We start from the raw sequence: 6,659 nt of genomic DNA, 5'->3' as shown, positions 1-6,659 counted from the left end.
ACCCCACCCATTCCCAATATGGGAATAACGTCATAAATCTTTTAATTACTATCTACATCATTCGACATCAACAACTTCATTAAAGCATCCTTGTCAGCCTCTCTACCATAAAATTCAAGTTCATCAAACAGGGAAGTTGAAGGTGACCTTTCCTTTGGTTCCTCTTTCTTAACATCACTAACCAAATGGAGAAACTAATTTGTTTTTTCAAATTGGTAGAACCCCCAAAGAATCTTATCCATCACATTCTTTATTTTATTAATCAGTTAAGTTGATAAATTTGGAGAGTTTGTTACGCACCTTACTAGTCATGGCTCTAGACTTTTCGTTCTCCACTTTGAGTTTGAGAGCATCATATTCAATTTCCTCGAACAGATCCTTCGCGTCATCCACCGCATCTTTGAGCTCATCCAGCCACTCCTTCACTCTAGGAATTTTTTTTTCTTTTGATCTGCATCAACAAGGACTACAGACAAAGCCAAGAATTTCATCTTCAAGACATGGAGAGGACTAGCAAAACCAGAGCATTTCTTCCCCTTTAAGAACTCCACCACGTACGGGGAAGAAATCTTCTCAAGAAAATATTCAAGGAGGCAGACACAAGAGCTCCAACCACAATTTCAGCAGTCATCAATAGCAAGTTGAGTTGCATAGGCAAGGATTCAGAGAGAATTAATGGCAATGAGATAGTGATGATCGAAAAGAATGGTAGTAGGAATAGGAGAGAATGAAATCATTATAATAAAGACCACAAAAAGTTTATCTCACACGCTATAGAGAGGTTGGTAGTCTTTCTTTTACTTTTATTAAATACTTATTGCACAAGGTATCCTGTCATTTGGTAAGCCATTGTGTTTTTTCAAGTGCTACAAAACAAGAAATTAAGACAGGACAACTGAATTGTTATAATATGGTTTTATAATAATCTAATTCTAATATATGTTATTTTATAATATCCAAGGAAATGATTTCATACTTCCATTTGTGCTATGTATGTGTAAGGATATATAACTTTAAAATATCGTGTTGCATGCACTTATCTCTTTCTATGATATATTTACAAATAAAATTTTTCATAGATGAGGTGATTGTCTGATTTAGGTAATATTGCTTAGTCTAAAAGGCAAACTACACACATAAAAAATTTGTCTACATGTTGAAGCATTAATAAAAAAAATTACACCTTAATTAAAAAAATCAAGAGATCTAAAATCTAAATTCTTAAGTGCAGAATAAAAGAAAAAGAGACATCTTCACATGTAAACAAATAAATACAAAAATTCGAAGAACAATTAATAAGAAAAACAAGCATGCATAGGATTAATGAATATACATTGGTTAAGTGTTAAATACATGGTGAAGCTGGAACATCAAAACTAAATACATATGTAATTCTTATAAGTATGGTTTGACTACTAAAGCCACTGCTTATAAGTATAAAGGGCTGCATGATAAAATACAACAAGAACAAAAAAACATATGAAATAAGCAATGAAAATACTAAAGAACAGGGGAAATTAGTCATCAAACAAATGATGTGTTGAAGACTTTCATCAAACAAATGGACTACAATACATTATTGAAAAATATTTTACATACCTGACTACAAGAAAAACCTTTCTCGGCCTCAAAATAGCCTATAGTTAGCAACAAAACGCGTGAGTTTGGTTGTGTAGTGCGAGAAGAAGATGATATGGCTTGAGTTGCCGGAGTGAGGGCTATGTCGTGACTGAAATTGATGGTGCCAAAAGTTCAGTGGTGAGAGAAGCAATTGTTGGTGGCGAAACTGGACTGGTGAGATATTGCCGAAGTTGCCGAAGTATCGCCGGAACGTGGAGAAGCTCAAAGATCCTTTGCATCGTGGGGAAGAAGTAGATGAGTGAGGGTTGTGCATGACTGTCTGTTTCATTGTGTGTGAGTGGGAGAAAGGGTATAATCGGAAGAGTGATTAAAAAATTGGGCATAAATGAAATAATTTTAAAATCTAGTTAAAAATTAAAGATGTTCTCTAACAATGGGTACATCGTCTAATTTTTACAACACTACACTACACTACACTACACTAGCATTATCTTAAGCAAAATGAAGTTTTTTAGTTTCAGATTTTCTTTTTTAACAGAATTCTTCCAATTTGATATAAAAGAAACAGGTGATAAAATTGAAAAAAAGTTCTAAAATATTATCTATACTAATTGTGAGTAAAATGTTATATGTATTGTTTACTGAGTTTTTCGGAAACTATAAATATATTTAGAAATAAGAGCTAGTAAGAAAGGAAGGAAATAAACATGATCAAAATTTTTTAGGTGGTTGAGGCGTTAAGGAGCCTTAGTCCACGAGTCAATTGTATTAAGCTTTAGAGAGTTTAGCAATGGAGGTTTTCTACAAGTTCAGTAGTGTTTTTGCATGCATGAAAAGTCGGGGTGAGTTAAGGGATATTTTTTGTATTTAGTACATTACCGGGATATTGGGTAATGGAGTTAGTGAGATGAGGACCATTTTACCCCCGGGGATGTTTTTGGTACCCCAAGCCTTGGGTTTTTACTTAAGGTTACTTGAGCCCTAAGTAACCTATCATAAACAGAAGTACGTTCAACACTCTCGTTCTCTTACTCCCGTTCTCTCATTTGACATCGTTAGCATTTTCGAAGGAAGCTCAAGGTGTAGGGCTCAGATTCAAGCAAGGTTAGAGTCATAACAATTCTAGGGAAGATTAGAAGCTTGATACCCGAAGGATTTAGCTGGAAAAAAACTTAAGCAAAGGTAAATTATGAAGCATAACGTTTAAAATCTAAATCAAAATGCTTTAAATTTTAAACCATGTCTCTTTAAACTATAAAGCATAACGTTTAAAATCTAAACCACAACTCTTTGAAATTTAAACAACAAGGCTTAAAATTTAAACTAGTAGGCTAAAAATCTAAACCATGTCTGTTTAAACTATAAAGCATAACGTTTAAAATTTAAACGACGTCTTTGTAGTCTATAAAGCATAACCTTTAAAATGTAATCCACAAGGCTTAAAATTTAAATCACTAGGCTAAAAATCTAAATGACGTCTCTTTATACTATAAAGCATAACGTTTAAAAATCTAAACCAAAACACTTTAAAATTTAAACCACTAGACTTAAAATCTAAACCACGTCTCTTTAAACTATAAAACATAACGCTTAAAATCTAAACTACAACTCTGTAAAATTTAAACCGCAAGGCTTAAAATTTAAATCACTATGCTTAAAATCTAAATCACGTATCCTTAAACTATAAAATATAATATTTAAAATCTAAACCAAAACTCTTTAAAATTTAAACCTGAAGGCTTAAAATTTAAACCAATAAGCTAAAAATCTAAATCACGTCTCTTTAAAACATAAATTTATAGTTTAAAGAGATGGGATTTAGATTTTAAGCCTAGTGATTTACTTCTTAAGCTTTGTTGTTTACATTTTAAAGAGTCGTGATTTAGAATTTAGTCCTTGTGTTTTACATTTTAAAGGGTCGTGGTTTAAACTTCAAGCCTAGCGCTTTCCATTTCAAGTTTGTGGTTTACATTTTAAAGATCTGTGGTTTACATTTTAAGCCTTGAGATTTACATTTGAAAGGGTCGTGGTTAACATTTTAAACTTAATGGTTTATGTTTTAAAGAGACGTGGTTTACATTTTAAAGAGTCGTGGTTTAGAATTTAAGCATTGTGTTTTACATTTTAAAGAGACGTTGTTTAGATTTTAAGTCTAGTTGTTTACATTTTAGAGGGTCGTTGTTTAGACTTTAAGCCTAGTGATTTACATTCTCAGCCTTGTGGTTTAGATTTAAGTATTGTTTTTCACATTTTAAACCTAGTGGTTTACATTTTAAGCTTTGTGGTTTACATTTTAAGTCTTATGTTTCATATTTTAAAGGATCGTGGTTTAGACTTCAAGCACAGTGGCTTACATTCTGTAACTCATAGGTTACACTTTTAGAGTTGTAGTCCATAAATAAGGATGCGAGGTTTACAATTTAGATTGTGAAGTAAAAGAGAGGCAAACAAAATTTGCTTAAAAACTAAGCCATATTCAGATAAAAATAGACATTTCATTAATTAAAAACAAAATCCAACTATTGTTTCAACCTTTCACATCCTAAATGAATAAATTACAAAAGAAAAATTATAACGAGGATGAAATTCGTTACTTGTCCATCTGTAACTCAAATGAAATGCAGAGCATGAACCCTTGAATCTCTGTTTCTAGTAGAACACTCTTCTTCTAGGCTCTTATGCAAACAAAGTAGAGTTTGCCTATAATATGAAGAATTGCAAGAAAGACTATGAAACCAATGCTCATAATGAGAACGACATTGGCTGAGATCTTGAGCCAACAACACCATTGAAACCTTCGCTACTTGTCGTCCTTCCTTGGCGCATGTTCGTAGTAGTTCCGAAACTTCTTCTTTCAAGAGCTCATCAACCACGTAAAACCACTTTGTTTTTCTATAACAATTAAATAAAAAGTTAGAACTTCCAATGACACAGAGCTTAGAAAATAACCATGGCTGCCAAATAGCAGAAAAGAGACATTTCAATGTAGAAATAAATTGTTTCTTTTGCAAAGAACACACCAACCTGGAGATATAAATTGATAATGCATTCTTTTCTTTAACACTTCAATAACATTCACACGAGCCTAAGACAAATATATATTTGATTCTTTAATGTTGCACAGTTCTACCAGATTGGTAAATTAGAATAAAACAAATGGTTGGGAACCCTAGGACATGTCTAGTATATGTGAGCATCTAATTTTGTAATTCCATCATTAAGTAAAATTATTAATCAATTGATAAATATATATATATAAAAGGCGATTTAGGTTTTTTACCCCCCCGAACTATTACATATGCATTATTGTGCCCCCTGAATTTTTCAGGCAGTTAAAAAATCCCCCCGATCTATTCACAGTCATGTAAATTAGGACTTCTGTCCCATTCCGTTCATTTTTTATAATGGGAGGATGATGTGGCCTTTTTTTTACATAATTTGGGATGACACGTGGGACTCTAAAGTGTACAAAAAGAATTAAATAATTAATTAACAATCCCTCTCTACATATAAATTTATATATATATTTTTATATATACTAATTAATAACAAGTATTAGGCACATCATATCATATCATATAACACCTCCAAATGCTCTTAATTCGTATCTCAAGCTGATCAAACCAAGGTAGAACAAGTGGAGGTGGAAGGGTCAAACAGAGCCGGAAGCAAGTACTTCCTTCCATTGCCGCTGTGAGCATTGTAGCTAGCACCAGTCGTGCGGTCAACCAAGAGATCACTGGTGTATCCAGGGTAGGCCCCCTTCCCAAAAGTACCGGGACAAGCCAACCCGCCTCTAGTGGAGCCTCCTTCGGCCCTTGGAAGTACCCATTTCTGAACGGGTTAGTTGCGGTTCCATCCAAAAGGCTAGCCAGGTTGATGATCACTCCGTCAAGACCCACGTCATTGTTTGGAGCAATCAATGGCTGTGCTTGTGGTCCGTAAATGGGCTGGTGGAATAGCCATGCGCATTGACCTGGGCACTGGGTCTCCGAGTTTTCGACCTAGATGTAAGCGAACTTGGAGCTCTTTATATTTCCTCTCAATTTGTTGTCGGCAATGTCAGCGGCAGTCAAAACAACATTGATGGCGTCCTTTTGACCGCCCTTGGAGGTAGGCGCACGATGTGTTTACTGGTCAACATTTTTCCGAGAGAGTAGGTCTCGTCGATGAACTCGGCTCCTAATGAGACGGAGAGGGACGAAGGTTTCTTGGAGTTGGAGTTGGCAAGGCGCTGGTAGGTTTCGATGGTCTTCCACCACGTGTTGACTGATGGTTGGTCTGTGTTGTGTTTGGAAGAAGATGGAGAAGTAAGGGAGGTAATGAAGTCGGAGACAATGGCTCATTGGGATGGCTTGAAGTTTCCGTACCATATCAGGTTAATGGAGATTTTTCCAAAGAGAAGAGGGCCATTGTGGTACTGGAAAGGAAGTGGCTCCTGGGTTTTGTCAGACTCACCGGAAAGAATCCCACGTGTCATCCCAAATTATGTAAAAAAAAAAGGCCACATCATCCTCCCGTTACAAAAAATGAACGGAATTGGACGGAAGTCCTAATTTACATGACTGTGAATAGATCGAGGGGATTTTTTAACTGCCTGAAAAATTCAGGGGGCACGATAATGCATATGTAATAGTTCAGGGGGTAAAAAACCTAAATAGCCTATATAAAATTATAATATGCCAAATCTATATTCATGCATATCTGTGAGCTAGCTAATAATATATAAAAAAGAAGCACTAGAAATTAAGACATATAATAATGGAGAAAATTATTTATAAATATTCTAAGGTTGGTAGGAAATTATATATATATAACTAAATTTAATTTAAAAATTAAATCTCATGAAAATATTACGTGTATATATAGATTTGTATAAATAAACATAAACTAGCAAAACACCACACAAAAACAAAATTAATTATCAAACACGTGAAGCTTAGTTTGGGAAATTCATCAAACATATTGACTGCATATAAATAATTCAAAATATAAAGAGAGCGTAGATTCTTAATCAGCTCATAATCCATTAATGAACCATTCAAGACCATAAATACTGATATGAAGACATATAAACT

The 6,659-nt window shown here is 34.2% G+C and overlaps 1 pseudogene; it reads right to left on the bottom strand.

Moving 5' to 3' along the window:
• Positions 1-5,127: 5,127 nt before the first annotated feature.
• Positions 5,128-6,061, bottom strand: LOC133825203 (protein PHOSPHATE-INDUCED 1-like; annotated as a pseudogene).
• Positions 6,062-6,659: the final 598 nt, after the last annotated feature.

The sequence above is a fragment of the Humulus lupulus genome, chromosome 3 (genome assembly GCF_963169125.1).
Source record: "Humulus lupulus chromosome 3, drHumLupu1.1, whole genome shotgun sequence".
NCBI lineage: Eukaryota > Viridiplantae > Streptophyta > Magnoliopsida > Rosales > Cannabaceae > Humulus > Humulus lupulus.
The sequence above is the reverse complement of the archived record's forward strand: the minus strand, read 5'-3'. Positions and strand labels throughout refer to the sequence as shown.